The sequence below is a fragment of the Ovis canadensis genome, chromosome 1, assembly GCF_042477335.2.
Source record: "Ovis canadensis isolate MfBH-ARS-UI-01 breed Bighorn chromosome 1, ARS-UI_OviCan_v2, whole genome shotgun sequence".
Classification (NCBI taxonomy): domain Eukaryota; kingdom Metazoa; phylum Chordata; class Mammalia; order Artiodactyla; family Bovidae; genus Ovis; species Ovis canadensis.
The window spans coordinates 201,529,921-201,552,660 of record NC_091245.1 but is presented as its reverse complement, the minus strand read 5'-3'; the positions used below and the strand labels follow the sequence as shown (position 1 = coordinate 201,552,660).

Here is a 22,740-nt window from a genome sequence, read left to right as displayed (position 1 = left end):
TCACCTTATAACACCCAGCAGTGCTTCCCTTGGTTAATTAGTGTTGCATGCATACTCAGTCATGTGCAACTCTTTGTGACCCCATGGACCATGGCCTACCGAGCTCCTCTGTCCATAGGATTTTCCAGGCAAGAATACTAGAGTGGATTGTCATTTCCTACTCCAGGGAATCATCCCAACCCAGGGATCAAACCTGCATTTCTTGAGTCTCCTGCATTGGCAGGCAGATCATTAATGCAGGTTAAAATACTTCTAAGAATCCTCCCAGAACTATAACAGGCTCCCCAGCTTTTTCCCCCTCCCCCTCAACCCATTAGGTACCTGTTTTATCTTTTTAAGAGCATGAGAGCATTTGATACTGATGGATTTAGTTGTGAACCCTTGGTTCTGTGATGCTGTGTGTGTGTGTATGCTTAATTGCTCAGTCATGTTCAACTCTTTGCGACCCCATGGACTGTAGCCCACTGTAGGCCTTTCTGTCTATGGGGTTTCCCAGGCAAGAATACTGGAGTGGGTTGCCATTTCCTTCTCCAGGGGATCTTCCTGAATCAAGGTTTGAACCTGAGTCTCCTATGTTGGCAGGCAGATTCTTTACTGTTGTGCCACCTGGGACTTAGTATTTGTAGAATATCATCCTTGAGTTTAAGACCCCTGCTTTCCCTAACACACAGTCTTTGATTTATCTAATCTCTCCCATCCTTGTCTTGGGTAGAGCCTGCTTCTTATAAGCTGCAGTCCAGAGAAACGACTATTAACCTGGGCTCCGTGGTCAGTACTGGGTCGTGTCAGACCTAGAACAGGCAGAAGAGACAGTTTCCATATGAATATTTCATTATGTGACCTAGAATATAAAGCTGAGCAGCCGTATCTCATGAGAAATATTACTGCTCTGCGTTTTTCTTTGTCCAATTTGAAGGTGGGAAAAGGACAAAATTTAAGGAACAATATCTCGTATGTGTTATAATGAACTAGAAAAGATGATAGAGACATTAAAAATTGGTTTTTATAAACCCAGAACTTGACAGTTGATTTCCTGGATGTGTAGCAACAATGATAATTGGTTAGATGACGTGCTGTTTTGCTGGTCCAGTTAGCCTACTGATTCCCTTCTACTTAGTGTCTCCTCATCCCACCCCGTTGAGAAAAAGAGCAGGATTCTTGAGAACACAGAGTATCTGCTGTGGAGACATTGCAAGCAGCAGAGCAGCCCAAGGCTGTTGAGTAACACCTGCCTGCAGCTGGACTGAAGATGGGACTGGGTTCTGAGAAAGACTGCGCATTCTCCCTGTTGGAAAGACAGACATCATTTCGGGAAATATTCAATAAAAAGTTTTTGAGACACAGAGTCTCATTCATGGTGGGAGGGATTGAAGGGAGCTGTTTTCACTCTTAAGGCTTGGCTCAGTCTGGAAGGATGCTATTTAATGTAACCCAGACTGATTATTTTGTTGATCATGTTTCAAAACCCCTGCCCTTTAAATGAGTTCCCAGAGTAAATTGAGTGCAATTGTGGGAAGTTTAACTTTAAAAAAAGTCTTATTATTTTTTTGAGATTGGAGGGAGAGATTGACAGGAGGGGATAAATGGAAACCTGCCCAAGGACTGAAAATTAAAGGGGGCTGGGGGTGGGGATGAATAGAGCAAAGAAAGACAAGGATTCGGGTCGGAAACTCTTGCTGAATGACTCATCCCGCAGGATAAATAAAACCTCACTCATCACTCCATCTTCCTTCTCTGAAGCGAGAGAAGCAAACAGTGGGGCCCTGGAAAAACATCAGCAACTTCTTGTAGCATCTGTAGGTGGGGAAGTCTTCCAAGCCACAGAGAGGGCTGTGAACGCGCTTACCGGGGCTCCAGTTTTTCTCAGCCAAATAGGAAGAACCTCCAAATTGACCTTGGAAAAACATACTCACTGAAGGAAAAAAATATTCTAAGCTCCCCCTCTGTATTTGTACTAGGAGATTTTTTTAAAAAAGAAACAAATAGATTGCTTTCCAGTTTTCCATGAAAAGAGTTTGAATACTCTCAGATTCACAGTGGTAGAATCCTTGAAGTGGGTTTTTGAAAGGCTGCAGAGAGGACTTAAGCCTTGTCCCTTGTTAACGAATGCAAGGTCATCCACACAGTACAACCGTATTCATATTAAAAAGCCGAAGGGGGAAGCATTCAAGCCACTCCTTTCTGCAAAGATTGCAATTAGCATTTTTATGAAGAACATAAACTCTCTGTGTATCAAAGATGCACTTTTATTACTCTGAAACTGGCTTGAATAAGCATCCCGCAAACGTTTGGCTCTTTCCCTTCAGAGAGGAGGCCAATTAAAACACAGTCTGTCTCTCTGCCAGCCTCTACCCACCCCTCAGTGGGGTAACAACAATACTGAGCTGTAGCATTGGCGCCCTCAAAAGTGGCTGTTCAGTTATTGGGCACCTGGAAGGAAAATAATAACTCCTTGGCTGTCATCACACACATACACACAAAAACAAAAACCCAAGGCTTATTTTACTTTTCCCTCCTCCCTCCAGCTATGAATTGCTTGGTTCAGAAGGATGATTTAACTTGCCACCGATTGTGTCAGCTGTTTCCCACCTCTGGAGCAGCAAGGCTCAGGGAGAATGGCATTTGACCGTGTCTTGGTGGTGCCAGCATGCTTTTACAAATGGTATCGTCCTCTGGAAAGCAGCCTGTGCCAGTGGGCTGCACCCTGGAGCAGCGACTCACAGCTGCACCATCCCTCTGTGGCCACCAACTGACTGTGCCTTTTCACGTTGGTTCTTCAGGTAGTTTCTGATGGGACCACTGTGGACACTCTATCATGATGTGGGGCGGAAAGTGGAAGGGACAGTGTCTGGCTGCTTTGGGAGCCAAAGGCACCAGGCCAGGTTTTACCTCACTCAGTTGCTTCCATTAGTCAGCCAAATGGATCTTGCTAAAATATTTAGTCTCCATATACACAATAAACAGTCTTGAACCAGAATCAGGGAAAAGTATAAGTAAGCCCAATATTCCTTTCAATGGAAATGGTACCAAACATGGTATAAGTAGATGATGCTCAGCAATGTTTCTGGAATAAAGGAATTAATACACAAAGGCCTGGACAGGAATACCTTCTACTAAAAGGCTTTTTGATACAATTTGTACAATTTAATGGTATTTTCTTAGTGTACCTCTACCCATTTCCCTCCACTTTCTCAAATATGATGAAATTCATTCCAGTGATTGCTACACTGATATTACTACTTCTGACAATGAGTCTTCCAGATTTCAGACATACAAGGGGACTGACTTTACTTGAAAACAGTTGTTGTAATGTTTGTAGGTGTAACAGTTTTGATGCTTTTGGCTGCAGATAGGGGATAGCTCTCAAAACTAATCCAAATAACTCAGATTTATTAATACAATTTATTAATAATGTCCGGAGATTAGCAGTTCTGGAGTTGGATCGGCAATTCATCAATGTCAAAGGTTAAGGCCAATGTTCCTGGTATTTTCTTTGTCTGTCTTTCATGCTTTCAAGTTGGCTGATATTGTTTCAAGCATCACCTGTCTGTCTGTTTGTTGCTCAGTCATCCCTGTCTCTTTGCAGTTCCATGGACTGTAGCACTCCAGGCTCCTCTGTCCACGGAAATCTCCACACAAGAATACTGGAATGGGATGCCATCCCCTTCTCCAGGAGATCTTCCCAATCCAGGGGTCAAACCCGGGTCTCCTGGGTCTCCTGCATTGCAGGCAAACTTTTTACTGTCTGAGCTACCAGGGAAGCCCTCCAAGCCTCATATCTTCATAAAATAATATCTAAAGCACAAAACAAATATTTTTAAAAGATCTTGAAGATTTCCTGTTATACCAACTTTTCATAACTGGGCCATACGCAAAATGGCACATTTCTATGATTGACTAGGCGCCATTGCATTAGTTCCCCAAGGCTGTCGTAACAGCATGCCACCCATAGCAAAGACAGGGTGGCTCAGACAACAAAAGTGTAGTCTGGAGGCTAGAAAGTCCAAGGTCACAATATCAGCAGAGCTACGGGGTTTTTTTTTTTTTTTTTTTTGAGTCCTCTCTTCTGGGGTTGTATATGACTGTCTTCAATCTGTGCTTCATGTGTTCACGCCTCTGTGTGTGTCTGTGTCTTAATTACCTCTTCTTATAAGGACACTGGTCATAAGGGACTAAGATCCACTATAATGCACTAATGACTTCATTTCAACTTGATTGCCTCTTTGGATCCTATCACCAAATACAGTCACGTTCTGAGGTCATGAGGATTCAATATAGTCTGAATTCTGAGGGGATGAAATTCAGCCCATAATATCCATCATGATTGATCCTTTGGGATTTGGTATATTACTGCTCAAACAACGTTGAATTTGGTAACAAGAAAGAAGGAGAAGGACTATAACAGATATCCTCACTCATTAGCATCATTATTCTTTCACGTGATGATACTTGAGATTCTTCCTTTCCCCAAATTTAACCAGTTTTGAAGAGGTCAGTGTTACAGATGATTCATCGAAACTAAAGATCAGCATGTTTTATCACCTCTGTCTCTAGCTATGCCCCTTGACACATGGCTAGCCACAATCCACAGAGAGCGCACACTTTGTACTGTGGTTAGTAAAATAAATGGGGTTCCTAAACAAATGGTACAAGGATTTTTCTTAAGGAAGAAAATGTCTTGGTTTAGAAAAATTTTTGACAAGATGCTTGTTGGAAAAGTGATAGTCAGAGGCCATGGGCTACCAGGAGTCAGCACAATGAAAGAAAAAGCTAAACATCTTTGAATAAATGACAAACAGGTATTTGAGAGTGTGAGAAGAAAAGCAGAAGAACAAGAGGAAAAAGACAAGATGTCAGAAGATAATGTCAGGCTGAAGACCTCGGGAGAAAAGCGAACAGTGACAATATCCAATTGTGGGAGAATCAAAGGCTTTCTGGAACAAAGAAATCTGATATTCAGTTTGAATATATGTTTGTTGATATGAGGTAGTTCTCTCCTCAGTTACCTTCCTTTGATACTAAATACTCACCTGTCTCAAGAGAGTAAAGAGGTGGGGCTGCCACACATGCGATATGTCATGAACAAACTGGGAGAAAATCCACAAATGGAACTGATTCTACTGAAGCAGGACTTGAGAAACACAGACATCCGTGAGTTCTAATCGCTTCCTCCTCCTGCCTCCAGGCAAGAACAGAAATCTGGGGCGACTGTTTCAATTTTTATTGAACACTGAAAGGGACGTGGAAGTCAGGATGTAATTGACTCAATCTTATCTACATTTTAAGGGGCTTGGTGATCTCAGATGTATGTATTGTCACTTCATTACTTTTCAGAAATAATAGTCCAACAACATGTACACTATGAGTGATTTAAAAATGTTTCCCAATTTATTATCCTTTATTTTCTGTCTTCAGCTTTTATCATATGATTATTGCATTCTGAGGAAAAACAGCACAAACAAAAAATATTTACTCTATGTATTTATTAAAAGTTTATTTTGAGAGAAATTGACTTGCAGTTGTAAAACACAATACAGAGATCCCATGTACCCTTTACCCAGTTTCTAGCTATGGTAGCACCTTGCAAAATTATAGTACAATCTTACAACCAGAATTTTGACTTTCATAGAGTCAAGATACAGAACATTCCCACAAGGATGCCTCTGGTTCTCCTTTTAGCCATAGCGACTTCCTGCTTGCCTCTTTATCTCCTTAACTGCTGGCAGACATTAATCTGTTCTCTATTTCTACAACATTTAAATTAGAGAATGTTATTTGAGTGGAATCGTTCAGTGTGTGACCTTGGGAAGCTCTCTTTTTGCACTTGGCACAGTTTTCTGGGGAGTCATCCAGGTGGTTGCGTGGGTCAGTAGGTTTGCATCTTTTCATTGCTGAGTAATATTCCATGGTATGGATTATACCATTGTTTGTTTAAATATTTACCTACTGAAAGACATCTGGGTTATTTCCACTTATGGGACATTACCCAAAATGGCGCTTGGTATGAACAGAGTTGCATGTCCCCCAAAATCATATGTTGTCCTAACCTGTAGTACCTCAGAACATGCCATTTTTTGAAGATAGAATCTTTATAAAAGTAATTAAGTTACAATGAGGTCATTAAGATGGGCCCTGATCCAGTATGACTTTTCTTATAAAAGAGGTAAATTTGCACACAGAGAGAGCACGATGCTAACATGAAGGCAGAGAGCAGGGCAATGCATCAAGTCCAGAAGCACCAAGAACTGCCAGCAAACCACAAGAAGCTGGATTAGAGGCACAGAACAGAGTCCCTCTCATAACCTTCAGAAGGAACCAACCCTGCTGACACCTTGGCCTTGGATTTCTGCCTCCCAAACTGTGGCACAATAAATTTCTGTTATGTAAGGCACCCAGTTTGTGCTACTCTGTTATGGCAGCACTGGAAGCTAGTACAGTGCCATCAACATTTGTGTGTAAGGTTTTGAATGAATACAAGTCTTCATTTCTTTGGGATAAAGGCCCAGGAGTACAATTGCTGGTTCATATGTTAATTGCATGGTTAGTTTTGAAAGAAGTAGCCAAGCTGTTTCCAGAGTAGCTGTACCTTTTTACATTTCCACCAGTAACATATGAGTGATCCAGCTTCTCTGAGGCTTTGCCAGCATTTGGTGCGGTCACTACATTTATTTAAGCCATTTTGATAGGTGCATAGTGATATCTCATTACAGTATTTGTTTATGTTTCTTAGCTAATGACAATGAGTGTCTTTTCTGTGCTTGGTTTGTTTTTATTGTTGGTTTGTGAGAGTTTTTATGTATCCTAGATAATAGACTTTTGTTGTATATGTGGTTTGTGAATATTTTTTCCCAGCCTGTAGCTTGTTCTATCATATCCTAAACAGTCTTTCCTGAAGTAAGAGTTCAATTTTGATGAAGCCCACTTTATCATTTGTTTCCTCTTATGCTCTTGCATCTAGTGTCAATTATAAAAATTCTTGCCTAGCTCAAGATACTGAGGACTTTTTCCCATTTTTAAAATAAAAGTTTTACAGTTTTATATTTTACATTTAAATTCATGATCCATTTGATTTAATTTCTATATAAGATGTGAGGATTATATTGAAGTTAATTTTTTTTTCCATGTAGATGTCTAGTTACTTCAGTATCTTATGTTGAAAAGAGTGTTTTTCCTTCACTGAATCATTTTTGTACCTTTGTCAAAAATCAATTGGGCATATTTTTGTGAATTTAATTATTTGTTCTTTCTCTTGGTCTGTTTAGTTATGTGTTTATTCTTCCATCAATACCAAACTGAATTGATTACTGAAGGTATATACTAAGCCTTAATATCAAGTAGCGTTATTTATATCACTTCATTTTCTTTTCTTCTCTGTCAATGCTGACTTCTATTAATGTATTTAGCCCATTTATATTTACATTAATTATTGATACCTTAGGATTAAGATTGCCATTTTTCTTATTTGTTTATTATATTTTTTGTTTTTCCTGATGTCCTCTGGGTTATCTGAAAGTTTTTAGAATTCCACTTTGATTTTTCTATAGATTTTTTCAATGTTATCTCTTTATATAGCTGTTTCAGTGGTTGCTCTAGGTTTTACATTACATGTACATAACCTACCACTGTTTACTGATGTCATTTTACCAGTTCAAGTGATATATGCAAATCTTACCTCCCTTTATATTTCTTAACCTTCCCCCACCTAAAATATAGATCTCTTAAACATATTCTCTATATACCTTTAGATATACATCTTATCATGTTATGATTTTTGCTTCAGTTTTCAAAAATAATTTAGAAAATAATAATTTAGCAAAGAGGAAAAGGAAAGTTTATTTCTTAATGATACATATTTTTTGTAGCCATGTTCTTTCTTTCTTCCTGGTATCCTAAGATTTCTTCTTTTACCATTTTTTTTTTTTTTTTTTTCATCAGAGAACTTGCAAAGCCATTCTGTCATGGGAGGTTTTCTGATTATAAGCCCTTTTCATTTTCTTGTTTCTGAGAATGTCTTGACTTTCCTTTTACTTTTAGGAGGTATTTTCACCAGAAATTGGGTTCTGAATTAACAATTCTTTTACTTAAGCTAAAAAATATGCAACATGCTCTGGCTCTCACACTCTCTGCTGATAAACTCAGTTCTTTGAATGGCGTTTTTCACAGAGGTTTCTTTTTGTTTCTCTCTTGCTGTTTTCAAGTTTGTTTGTTTGTTTGTTTGTATTTAATTTTTGTGACGGCTATGGTATGTCTTGCTGTGGATTTATTGGGATTTTCTCTCTTTGGGTTTGTTCAGCTTCTTTAATCTGGAGGTTTATGTGTTGTTTTGTGTTCTTTCATTTTCTTTGTCAAGTAGGAAGTTTTCAGGCTTCATTCTTCAAGAATTTTTCAGCCTGACCTCATTTCTCTTTTTCTTCTAGAACTTCAGTTACATAAATGCTAGGTCTTTTAGGCTTTGCTCACTTTTCTCAGTTTTCCTCTTCTAGAATACAGTAGGTTATTCTACTGTATTCAAGTTCACTAATTAAGCTCTCCTCTCCATTTTGCTATTGAATCTATCCACTGAATTTTAAAATTTCAGTTATTGTGTTTTTAAGAGCTAAAATTATAAATTTTTAATATTTTCTGTTTCTCACTGAGATCTTTTTTTTTTTTTTTGCTGGCACTTTCTGTTTTTTCATGTGCTTCAGCTGTGTTTATAATTGTTCATTGAAGAATCTTTATGACGGCCACTTTACAGTATTTGTCAGATGATTCTAATGTCACTGTCTTCTCAGCGTTGGCATCTATTGATTGCCTTCTTTCATTCAATTTGAGATCTTCCTGGCACTTGGCATAAGTTTTTCTTTTTTTAATTGAAATTTGGACATTTTGATACTATGTCATGAGAAGCTGGATCTTACTCAAACCTTCTAATTTAGCTTTCTTTTTCTAACTCTACTTAGGTAGGGGGAGAGGTGGACACTGAGGTTGCTGTCACATGGGGGTAGAAGCTAGGTTCCCAATCTGGTCTCCACTGATGCACAGTGGGTGGGCTCCTCATTATGCTAGATAGAACTCAGAGTTCTGGTTTTCTTTTCTTTCTTTTCTCTTTCTACCCAATTTCTTTAAACCATTTGAGAGTAAGCTGCAAAATCCAACACTTTCATGTGTATATCCTGAAAGCAAAAATAGTCTTTTACATAGCCACAGTACCTTATCAAAGTCAGGAAATTAATATTGATATGATATCATCTAATCTTATAGTTACCTATTGTTCTATTAAATTCTTTGTAGAACAAGAAAAAAAATTGACTCAGACTTTTTTAAATCAATACCCTGATTCTTTTTCTTCATCAAACTCACCCTGATTCTCAATCTTTTAAAGGTAATTTATAGTAAACTAGCCTATAATCTTTTATTTGTATTTAACTGGGTCTACATATGTACCAATGTTGTTAGGACAGGAAAACAGAGTCATTCTAAGCAATGCAGGAATATGTTTTATACGCTATATAATTGTATATGATATTGAATTATGTAAAGAACATATAGAATTTGTGAATTCTACATAGAATATAGAATAATACTTTAAGAATTAGAGATTTTCTGGGAAAGGGAAGATTAGGAAGGGTACAGTTAAAATATCAGAGGAGTAGCATGAAACCCTAAAGTGAGTAGTCTCAAAAATTTCACCAAGAAACTGCTGTGACTCTTGAGTCACACAGAAAGCTCTGGGTGGCTATGTAACTTGCCTCTGGCCACCAGTGTGGCTACCTTGACCTCCAAAATCATTTTTGCCTTTCAAAATCTCATGTGCGTTTTTCTTCTTGGAAAATCTATCTATAATTATATAACAAAGGGGATTCTTAGAAACGTAGCTAAGTTGCTTCTAAATCTCTCTGATGAGTGAATAGTTGCCCATAATAGGAGAAGTAATGGATGGAAAAACACCCAGTTAGCCAGACAATTTATCTTTCTGGAAAATTACTCAAACCTTTAGAAACACATTGCTAACTTGAACTACTGAAACCATGATAGAGATAATTTGATCTCCCTTTCTCATCAGAATGTTGAATTTGTTTTTATTATTTTCATATTACCCAACTGATCACCTTAAATTACTATCTAAACTGGACATCTATAATATTTGGTCTATGTCTTCATTTCTTTGTTTCTTCTTCCAATCTATTGATTTTTGTTGGGGCTACCAAGATTTTCTATGACCCTGATTTCATTCTTGGCTTTAGTTTATTGGTCCACGGATGCCATATTCCTCAAATTGGGGCAGTCAGGGTATTTTCTTATGTGGAAACAATTTATTGGTCTACGTATGGATCCTTTATCAGACTATGTCATCAGAATTATTTTTAGAATTTCTTGAAATGTAATTGAGGAAGATAGTAAGTCTTTGTCTCCTGGTGGAAAATTCAAGAAATCTTGGCAGCTCTTTTTCCTGTTATCTGCAACAAGCCAGTTTGCAGCAAGAAGAAAGAAAAGTGACACATAGACAAAAAAGAAAAAGACGTGAAAAAAAGAGGGATGCGGTCATGTTCAAGTCCTTAATTCTCGTTGTTCCAGAGTCCATTCTCATCTCTCCTCTTCTAACGGTTTGCTTACTTAAATCTTGTTATGTTTATGTGAAGCAGTTGCCATTCTCTTCCCCCATACCCCTCCTCCTCCTTCTTTTTTTTTTTTTAACTAAATTAGTTCAAGCCAGATTTCTGTCACTTGGAAACACGTATTATCGTAACATTGGAACAAATGCAGCACAACTCACAGTTGTGAGGCTTCCCAAACCACTTAGTTTAGGAACATAGTCATTTGTCCTATTGGCAAATATTACCTCCACATTTTATAAAGGGATCTTTCAACAATCAGAGTCAATACTTCAGGTTTGAACGCTATTAGTCTATGATGTGGATACTATATATGTACTCATATATATCTTTTTAATTGAAATTTCCTAACAAACAAAGAGGTAAAGCACTAGATAAAATTTGTTCATGAGGGGAAAAAAATGAAAACTTTAGAGAAGTTAAGTGATGTCTTATAAGACATTCAAAAAGTAAGATCAGTTTTCACCTAAAGCACTTTTGCGTAAATTGGAGGAAGGCACATGCTCCTGGGCATGGCGCTGAACCATGCCGAGAAAAGCATGGACTGGATTTCAGGTGTTACTTGTCCTTGCCAGATGGTTTTCCTTGTGCAACCATTATATGGCTCCTGGCAGAGTTCAGTGAACTTGAACTTTAGACCTTAAGTTCAGTTATTTCACTTTACCTTCAGCCATGCTACATCTATTTTTCATATTCACAAGTGGCTTAATTATACGATGTGTCTCGCTGTACCCATGCTCAGTCAGTCATGACAGACTCTGTGATCCCATGGACTGTAGCCCACCAGACTCCTCTCTCCATGGAATTTTCCAGGCAAAAGTACTGGAGTGGGTTGCTATCTAGAGCAAATGATAACTTCATCTGTCAGTATAGACTAGTATATGCTGTAGTAACAACTCCAAAATCATAGTAATTTAACATAACACAATTTTATCCAGTGCTGATTAAAATTCTACTGAAAGCCAGATGTTTCTCCAGGGCAACTTTCTCCCATGTGCTAACTCAGTATCTTAGTTTATTTATATCTTAAGGTATCTCCATATAGTTTCATGCTTCTGTAATTCCCGTGGCAAAGGAAGAGCCAAGCTGTAGATTCAAGCATCTGCAAATAAGTGTTTCCACATGAAAACTATGCTTGTTACCACCACTCATATTTCACAGTCAAATCAAATCACATAGCTCTGCCCGACTCCACGAGGCAGATTAGTGCAATCCTCCATGAACTCAGAAGCAGAGGATACCTAGATAATGGTGAACAATAATAATAGTTACCATATGAGCTTATGACTGTTCAGCTGGAGTTAACGATTAAGGCAGCTAAATATGATGCCTTTATAGTCTTGGATCAGAACACTATGAGTCAGTACTAAGGAAAATACTCTCTCTTTCTCTGTTTTTGCCATTACTTTGATCACTACAATTGGGAAAGTCAAACATAAATACCATTATTGCTTTTTGTTTTTCCCAGCATTGTAACGGTAGATAAACTATTTGTCTTTTATATGATCTTTCTTCAGAGTTTGAAAATCTAGTGTTGAAGCTACTGATAGGACACTATTTATACCTTCTATCACAAAAGGTTTTTGTGATCATTAAATGAAATACTGATTATGAAATAACTGGGAATACTTTAATATTTTAAGTTGTTATTATTTCCTTTTTCTACTTTCATCAGAAGCATGTCTGATGACTTTTCATTTGAAAGCTGATTGGATGATTCTTCTGAGGGATAAACTCACATTTCCAGGTAATCTAAAGGCCTCTGTTGGCAACAAACTTCCATAAACATATATTTATTCAGTGAAGGACCTAGTTAAGTGTGGCGGGGTGGAATAGGCCTGGAGTAGAAGGTAAGGGTGATCAGGAGAAGTTGGTGATAAGGATGTGGCTCAAATGGAAAAATACAGAGTACTATAGCATAAATGTAAGCCTGCTGAGATCTGCTCTGTGATTCTCTTTAATAACGGAGTCGAGAGGTGTTAATGAGCATGACACAGGGCACACTGCCATCAAGTGAATTAGTCATAGCTTGATTCTTTTATGTGCCTTGTCTAATGGCAAACATTACCCAGCAATCACAGCCGCAGCACTCTCAGACAGAGCAGAAGGTGTGGAAGGGAGTAATGAGGCTGCCTAAAAACTGTTTTACAGAGCCCTGCACCAATTCACAGCAGATAATAGAACTCAGAGCCAGACAGATAATAGAAGCGACAGCCATTTATTGCTAAGAGACTGTCTGAATATATGTGTGTAAAACAGCCCACTCCAAGTTCTTTAATCACATTTCCCAAGAAAAAGTGGCAAAAAAGAAAGCCACGTGGCAGGCTACTTCCGTTAGTGTATTCTAACTGAGTATAAAAAAGAGGAATGCGTAGGTACGAAGAAAAAGAATACCGACAGAGACTATAGGTCAGAAGCAGAGCCTGGCTGTTTGAATCCTGCAAACTGGGGCATGGTCTCCTTGTGGGTAGGGCAGGGTGTTGGAAAAAGACCTTGTCCTGGAGTTCTTTGATATTTGGCATTATTTGAAAAAAAAAAAAAAAATCCCAGTGCACAATTCTTTGATTCCTGAAAGAGATGATGGCTCATTCAGACCCAATTCTCTCTTACTTCGTGCCTAGATTTTGGCACTTTTTTTCTTTAACATTGTAGATAGTGAATGGGGACAAATGCCTTTGGAAAAAGTCTAGGAGATGAAACTCATGGTTTTCCACACATTTTTGTAATGACTGGAAGTCTTATCTTTTGCCAAAAGATTTCTAAAATGACCCCAACAGGAAGCATAATACAAGGTACCTTCCAAATATAATGTGAAATTCAGAAACTTTGTATTTCATATTTTTCCACCTCCATCTGGCAATCATGTGTTTTGTTCTAGTGCCATATTTTAAGAGGGACATTAACCAGATGGCATGCCTCCAAAAGAAGATGTCTAAAATGCCACTGGAATGTGAAACTGTGTCAAATGGTTGGGCCTGGAGAAGAAGTTGACATGGGGAGGATTATGAGTGAGTAGTTTGACACTAATGTTCAAATAGCTGATTACTTTCTTGTGAAGGAGAAAGTGAATATATTTTGTAAAACTTTAGAGAGCTGAAAAGGATGAATGGAGTGGAGTAGAATTTGGTGGACCTTAACCTAATTATAAGAAATGATTTGGCAGTTCTTAGATCTGTCCAGGAATTACATGGACTGTCTGGAGGAGTAGTGAGCTCCCTGTCAGTGGATATGTTCAAGCAGAAACCAAGTAACCAGTTATCAGGGATATTGTAGAGAAAAGGTAAGTCGGTGTTTTAATTGATGTGAAGTCCACTTGAATTCATAGGGTATGTGAAGGGCCTCTTGTTACTAGTCTCCTCAGGGAAGTTCTTGATACATTGCAAACTGGCACCCAGGAGATGAGCAAGGATGGAAAAATGGAAACTTTAAAGTCTGTTTGAAATAATTTTTCTTTTCTTCTGAAGTCAGAAAGACTTCAGTATTTATCTTATCATGACTATAGAAACAGGATATTTTGTTGAGATAAATAGTAAATCACAATCCCTTGAGCTTTTGTATAGTTATTTTGTTTTCCTGGAGTTAATGATTGCCTTATTAATTTTCTTTATTTTAAAGTACATGTATCTAATTAATCCCCATGTGCTCTAATAGCTTCATAAAATACTCTTCACTATTATGTTGGGGCTTCCTTGGTGGTTCAGACAGTAAAGAACCTGCCTGCATTGCAGGAGACTTGTGTTCAACCCCTGGGTCAGAAAGATCCCCTGAGGGAGGAAATGGCAACCCACTCCAGTATTCTTGCCTGGAGAAATCCATTTATATGCAGCCAAATGCTCTAGGTTATCCAACAAGTCCACATGTAACAGTTAAGTACCCAAAACTGTTAGTTTTGAATCCAACAGTTATTCTGTCATTCTCTTTTACTAATAGGAGCCTAATATTTGTTTATGGCAGCAATACATATATCTTAAAAATTATTTACTAGCCTCTCTTGCAGCAAATATTGGTCATATAGTACTCAAGATCCATGAGATACTTCTCCTTCTCTCTATTCTCTCTTTTCACCTCCTTCCTTCTTGAATATGCTGACTTTATATAAGGGATCAGGCAGTCTTTATATGACATAAAGCAATCATAAGAATAAATTATACAAGGAAAAGAAGAATAGAAAGAGACTAGGATATTAATGGCATTACAAAACCCAGTCCAAGACTTATCTTCAGATTTTTGGTTAAATGTGGGGGAAAAAAACACATCTACTGATCACTTTCACCAGGTTTCTAAGATACTCAGATAAATATAACCTTAACTGAAATCAATGCCATTTCAAATCAGTGAATTTCTCAACAAATTGTGTTGGGCCATGTATGCTGTCATTTGGGAAAAAACAAAGTAGAACCTTTACTTCACTTCTTACACCAAAATTAGTCAGAGTAAAAAATGTTATAAAATAAATGTTTTAGAAAAAATGCAACATTTTGTAAAATATAATCTTGGATTATAGAAGCTTTGGCTCAATATTATCTGAACTTCTGAAATAAAATGACCACTAAATTTAACCACATAAAATTAAAAAAATTTTATACAGATACTCAAATAAGACAGATGACTATTTGGTAGGAAAATGGTTGCCACACTGAATGGTAAATCTAATATCCTTAATATATAAAGAGTTCTTTAAGAGCAACAAGAAAAAAATTCTCAGACTGATAGAAAATTTGGCAAAGGAAACATACAATTCCATGAAAAAGGAAAAACAACTGAGAAAATCTTTCACAAAGCAGAATAAATAAGTAAATAAAATAAAAAAGAAACAAGAAACAAGCAGACTTAATGGAAGAAGCCAAGGTGAAATATTAAAAATAATTTCCTCAGTGAGATAAGATAAAATAAAGCATCTGGGAAATAAGAAAAAGTTATTTCATATATTTAAAGACAAAATACACATAAAAAATCAGAGAATAAAACAAGGTTTTTGAGAAATTAAAAATATGACCTTGAAAATGTCTGGAAAATTGTTGAAATATGAAATTAAGGAAGTAAGACAGTAATTAGAATAAAAACACAGAGATCATCAATACAAGAGAAAAAAAACACACACAAAAAAAATTAGAAGATGAAACCATAAACTCTAAATCCAAAAACTAGGAACTCCAGAAAGACCAGAGTAAACAGTGGAGAAGAAATTATTCAAGTAACAATTTTGTCAAATCTCCCTTAATCCAAAAGACATGATCCTTGAGAATGGAAGTATACTTGTGGTGTGTATTACAAGTGAAAAAGACCCTGAACATCAAGGACAAACAGAAGTTTCTAAAAGCTGATAGGTGATAGAAAATGTCACATACAAGGGATCAGAAATCAAAATGGTATATCCATCTATTCCTATTTCTTACAGTTTAATCTGGAAAGAATGTTGGAATTTATCCAATACATTTTCAACAATCTTTAACTCAGAAAAGGTGGCCTTGCTGGCATTTCTTAGCTATGAGCACTGAGGGACTTGGTGTGAGAGGGCAGATTAATTGGCATGAATTCCATATTGCTGGAAACATAACTCAAAGGAATTAAGGCTCATCAATGCCAGTTCTATATGCCTTTTAATTCAGATCATTTATATTTTTTCTCTCACCCTTTCTCCTTTCTTTTAAAATTTTTTTTCTTGCCAAAACATCTTCAAGATTTGGCATAGGTAGGAGAATCTCTAGGCTGAGAAGCACCAATTTTGTTTCATTATATGTCATTTTTCCCCTGGGGCTCTCTCGCTGTAATCACACTAACACCATCAGGTGGTCCCCTTTAAGCACTCTTAATTTCTGTAAGTGCAAAGAGTTGTTCCTGGGATTTTTAAATTTATCAGAATCTGAGGAAAGTTATAGCAAAATCACATCAGAGATAAGAAAAATATAAAGTTTTGTTTAGGAAGTAGTTATAGTTTGTCAGAAGCTAGGTGGTTTCTGGGACAAGGGAATTTCAGTTTTAAAACTGGGACAGTTTCAGGTAAACTGGGATGTGTTGGTCACCCTAGATTTCACTCAATTAGTTCACTGTCTAAAATGCTTAGCCTCTAGCCTCAAAGAAGTAGCACAAGCTTTCAGGTTCTTGAAAACAATCCTTATTTCTCTACTTCCTAGTAATATATCCAGGGAAGGAATATATGAATGACTATAATTCAGGACTGATCTCTGCATCTTGTTGCCTATGTTATCACCTCTAAAGAGGGAGACTTCTGCAGATGAACTTCATCTGCCCCTAGAGATAAACCCTTTCTCTATACATTGAGATTTAACTTTACTCTCAGAGGCTGTGATATAATATAAAAATATATTTGGTCTTTGTTTCAGTTCCTGGGTGAAAGTGAAGTGTTAGTCACTCAGTTGTGTCCAATTCTTTGCGACCCCATGGACTATAGCCTGCTGGGGTCCTGCCCCGGTGGATCCAGGGAATTTGAAGGGGAGATGGCGTAGGTGAGGAAAAACTTATTTATTTAATTAGAAATATAAAGAGATTAGGAAGAAATAGTATAGCATTAAAATTTAGTGGAGAAAAGAGGCTGAATAACTTGGTTTATGTGGAAAGCCAATAAAGTTCCAGACAAGGAACTTGCACCATCTATGTTAGGCCACCAGCGTCCTCTTGAATAGTGGGGGTGCCCCACCCTGGGCTCCCTCTCATGTGGATCTTAGAAGCCGGGGCAAGTAAGTAGACATGGCGAGCCTCCACGCCCCAGAAGAGAATTCAGCCAGAAGAGGAGTAGTAAAGAGGAGACACGGGGGAAACCAGTCCAGGGACTGGCCCATCCTCTATTGTCCAGAAAGGCCTTTTATACCTTTTTTTGTACATAGAGATCAATGGATAATATAAAATTATGCAGCATCAGCAGCCCTGACTCTTATCGAGACCAGGCTTTCTCTCCGCATACCTAGTTGTATACACAAGTCTTAGGTGATTTACATCAACTTCTGGCCAGAAGGCCAATTAACATTTTATGACCCTTTTCTGATAAGAGTTTGTCAACCAGAAGACTTATTTGTGTTAACAGTGTTGTTCTTCCCAAAGTCTGGTGCCACTCTCAGAAAGCACTAAATAAAGTTACATTCTTACATAGCAAGGACACAAAAATTTATAACAATGAAAAGGAGTACAGTGATTTATAACAAAGAGAAAAGTAATTAACTGAAAAGTCTAGTGTTGCTAACATCAAAACTACTATATTCCTTTTTCTATATCCCAATTACATTGATTAATATCCCTCAGGTGCCTAAAAGATAAAGAATATGGAGGCCTGGCAGCAGTCATTGAGTCAACAGTGAAAACCCATCACCAATATGATTTTTAGCTCTTTAGAAAAGGCTCTGTATCTTTAAGATGCTTTAAGCTTTGTGCCTCTTGCGGTTGGGGGGCTGTAAACAATTCACAAATTGTAAAAAGTTCGGGGGAACCTGTCAGGCAAGTTAGAGAGCCATCCAAAGGGGGTTCAGATCGAGACATTCTTTTTATATGCAATAAGGCAGGCAGACTCTGGTTTTTGGGGGCAGATGTTCAGGAAAACTCAGGGGAAACCCCTGAAGCTAGATCACGCCTTTGCATTTTGTCTGGCATCCTTCCTCATGACCATTGCCATGGGCGGGATTCCTCACGCTGGCTCCCGGCATCAGCCCATCAGGCTCTTCTGTCCATGGAATTCTCCAGGCAAGAATACTGGATTGGGTTGCCATTTCCTCCTCCAGGGGATCATCTCAACTCAGGGATTGAACCTGGGACTCCTACATTGCAAGCAGATTCTTTACCATCTGAGCCCACTGGATACAGAGCTTCTAAAACCCATGCAATTTCCTGAGTGATAGAAATGTCTTTTATATATTCATAACACTTGACTTCATGATAATGGAGAGATTTAAGATAGGGCTCCTAAATAGCTTAAGGATGGGACTGGTCATAAGAAAGACCAAGAAAAGAGAGGGTTGGAACTTCCAGCTTCACCCATGAACTTCCAAGAAAGGGTAGGGTCTGGTTGGAGATTGGGCTCTATAAACATTTTTAACAATAATATTCAGAAAGCTTTCAGGCTGGTGAAAGCAACAAGGTGTTGGGAGGGTGATGTGCCTAGAGAAAGTCTGAAGCTCTGTGCTCCCACCCCACCCTTCCACTTGGCGGCTCCTGAGTTGTATATTTTATAACAAATTGACAATAGTAAGTGAAGAATTTTCTTGCATCCTGTATGCTATTCTAGCAAATATTGAAACTTGTAGGGGAATGGGGTTTGAGAGATGTTCAGTTCAGTTCAGTCCAGTTCAGTTGCTCAGTCGTGTCTGACTCTTTGTGACCCCATGAATCGCAGCATGCCAGGCCTCTCTGTCCATCACCAACTCCCGGAGTTCACCTATTGTTGTTCAATCGCCAAGTCATGTTCAACTCTTTGTGATCCCATGGTCCGCAGCATGCGAGCTTCCCTGTCCTTCACTATGTCCCTGAGTTTGCTCAAATTCATGTCTATTGAGTCAGTGATGTCATCCAACCATCTCTCCTCGGTTACTCCCTTTTCCTCCTGCCCTCAATCTTTCCTGGCATCAGGGTCTTTTCTAGTGAGTCAGTTCTTCGTATCAGGTGGCCAAAGTATTGGAGCTTCAGCATCAGTCCTACCAATGAATATTCAGGGTTAATTTCCTTTAGGATTGATGGGTTTGATCTCCTTGCTGTCCAAGGGACCGGTGGGTGGGGTAGTAATGGGAATCCTTAACCTTGTAACCAAGTTAGACAGAAGTGTGGGTAACTTGAGGATCTCATATCTATGGCTGGCAACTCAAGTGGGGACAGTCTAGTGGGCCCTTAAAGCTAACTTGCAGTAGTTATTGTTAGAATTAAAATGTAAGACATCCAATTGGTGTCAGAATTGGTTAGTATGAGAAAAAAAAACACACGCACATTTGGTGTCAGAAGTGTTGTGAGTGAGAACAATTCAGGGATAAACAAAAAAATTTATATTCACTAACATTCATTCATTCACTCATTTGATCAGCTAACTATATATGGATTTTTTACTATGTGCCAGACACTATTTTAGGTTCTAGGGGTTTGATGTTTTAAAATAGATAGATAGCTATTGCTATGAAACTTACATTCTTGTGGGAGTAGACAATCAACACATATACATCAAGTACAAGACTGAGGAGGTAGAAAGCAAGCTGTGGCTGGAAATGTGAGGAGGAGGAAGTCTTGAGAAGATTTAGGGAAAGGACATTTGTATATAAGGATTCCTAAACAGAAAGGAGCTTCCCAGGTGGCTCAGTAGTAAAGAATCCACCTGCAGTGCAGAAGATGCAGGAGATGCAGTTTCGATCCCTGGGTCAGGAAGATTCCCTGGAGAAGGGCATGGCAAGCCACTCTAGTATTCTTGCCTGGAGAATCCCATGGACAGAGGAGCCTGGCGGGCTACAGTTCATGAGGTCAGAAAGAGTAGGACAGGACTGAAGCAACTGAGCATGCACGTACGCAGTGCTATCTGTCATTACTCCTCTGGGGAATAGGGGAAATTATTAGAATAGATTCAGGAGGGACTCTTACCACCTGATTCTTGCCCCTGATTCAATGTGCTCACGTTTTTATCTGAGCAAAATTTAGTGAAAATGAACATTATTAGTGAAGCCTACAAAGAGAACGGATGGTTCTGAAGAGTTGAAGGAAGACAGGCTATTGCGATGTGTATGAACACCAGGTTTTCTCTATGTACATTTTAAAATTTGCTATTTTTTAGAAATAGTAATACATTTTTGCATAATGGTAGTGACACAGTAATATGTTTCAAAAATCCATACAGTGTTAACAGATATAAACTGAAAACTTGGCTCCCACCCTGTCTCTATTCACTCTGTTTTCACTTGCTCACTGCACTTATCATTTTACTGTTTATTTTTAAAATGAAAAGTAAATATAAATGCATATTCTTATTTTTTCTTTCTTTTTTTAAACATACTGGGTAGTTTTAGCGGAAACCGGTAATGCTCACTAACATTCATCTCTCTTCCATCTAGGAAAGACTTTGAGTGTGTGTATTTGCATGAGAAACTGACAAGAAACAAATAGAATATAAACCTATCAAACTTTCTAGTGCATTGTAATGTGAGAGAAACTAAGATCCAGGACTGAAAATGCTCTTCTCTTTTCTTCAGGTTTTTCATATTTATACACAGCAGAAAATTGGCTGTGAAATTGAGATTGCTCCAAAAAAGCACAAACATTCACTTCATATAGGACCAGATGTAGTGGACAAGGAAGAACGTCACAGGAGGGAATCAGCAGACACAGAAGCAAAGAGACAGGAGAGCTCGTCCAAGGGCAGCATCAACATCTAATCAACTAATTCCCCACCATTATAGTAGGAGGCTTTCAAAGTGGCTTCCTAGAGGGACTTAGGAATTTATATAGACCCATCACTACTGCATGTCTCCCATTCTTTCTTCTGAATATTTCTGTTGTAGGGCTTCCCAAGTGGCTCAGTGGTAAAGGATTCACCTACCAATGCAGGAGATGCAGGAGACATGATGGGTTTGATCCCTGGATTGGGAAGATTCCTTGGAGGAGGAAATGGCAACTCACTCCTAAATTCTTGCCTGGGAAATTCCATAGACAGAGGAGCATGGTCCTCTGTGACAGTTCACGGGGTTGCAAAGAGTTGGACACAACCGAGCATACACAAAACAAAAAACATTTCTATTTTGATTATCCTTCCTTATTCCATCATTATACATTCAATGAAGCTCATAGGTTGCTGGACCATAAAGACATGTACCCAAATTGGACAGAGAGGATTGATTCAGACATCTTGGACTTTGAGTCTGGTGCCGTGATTGGATAGAACTTTGTGTTGGATGCTTAGCGGGGGATATTAAGTGTGTTCAGTATGTTGAAAAAAACGAGTGAACTAGAAATCTGATCGCCATGATAGCATGTTGTGTAGAATCTGCTAGTGCTCTCTAGTATTGACTATTCTCCTCTTCCTGACTCTACTAATAAATGTTTCTCATTTTCCCTGTGGTTCAGAATGACTGAGTCACAACCAATGGAGTAAGAAGTGATGTGTCCATTTCCTGGCTTGGCCCTTAGAAACATTTTTTGTTGATTCTGTCTCTCCCAGCACTCACCCTCTGGCTGAATGATGAGGACCCAGAGTGCAGGGAAGGGAAGAGTCACAGTATCCATGGAGCCCTCAATGACTGCATGTAGCAGAGCTCTTCAGGAACCTGCTCTTCAGATTTCCTTTTGAGCCAGCTGGTAAAGCTTCTTCCTCTTCATCCAGTCACATTACCTCCTCAGATGCTTGCTCAGAGGCCAGTGCTCATGTGCAAATACATGTACCACTAGAAGTCTGGAGCTGGTAACTTGCCCTTGGATGCTTTCTCTACCTATTCTGGCCCACCTTGCTCAATTTCTCTCTCTCTGGAATTTGAAGCCAACACCCTGTCAAATACTTTACAGTCCATTTCAGAGTTGTACATCTGTTCTTACTCATCAGATCATAAACTGCCAGAATACATAGATCTTTCATCATCTTGGTGTCCAGAAATGTCTGATGCATAGTGGGGTCTCGTCTTAATTGATTATCAGTTTCTTAGTGGAACAGCTGAGAGGTGATTGGGAAGCTAGGGTGAGGAATCTTCCAATCAAGTTCTGAGGCTGAACTTTTGACTCTCTTCAGAGCTCTCCAGGGGTATTTTGAGGCATACTTCAAGAAAAATTGTAAATCGAGAGGAAATTACCATTTTTACTGATGATTCAGCCAAAGTTGAGTGTCTATTAATTGGGGAAAATCTGGCTGACAGCTTTGCTTTTTTGTACTTTTAAGCATTAATGATTCTATAAGGAAGAGAAATCAGCTGGGAGTTATGTTCTTTTAATTTAAGTAGTTGATAGAAGTGTTTTGGGGCATGTGCACTTGGCTAAGGAGATTTACTTTGGGTTGGGAAGGAAATTCCCTTTATATGTTGTCTTTTTATAAATATGTCATCCAATTTTCTTCTACCCTTGAGGGTATTTTTGTTACTTTAAAAAAATCTATAGTAAAAGGAAAATTTAAATATAGGCCTATATAAACAAATCATTAATAAACTAATTAGTTCAATTTATTCAGCTTTAATTGGCCACCTAT

At 38.3% G+C, this 22,740-nt stretch overlaps 1 protein-coding gene across 2 annotated transcripts in view; it reads left to right on the top strand.

The window, feature by feature from the left end:
* TPRG1 (tumor protein p63 regulated 1) overlaps positions 1 to 22,740 on the top strand; it is a 358,974-nt gene that overhangs the window by 27,454 nt on the left and 308,780 nt on the right. The gene's annotated exons all lie outside the window — the stretch shown is intronic.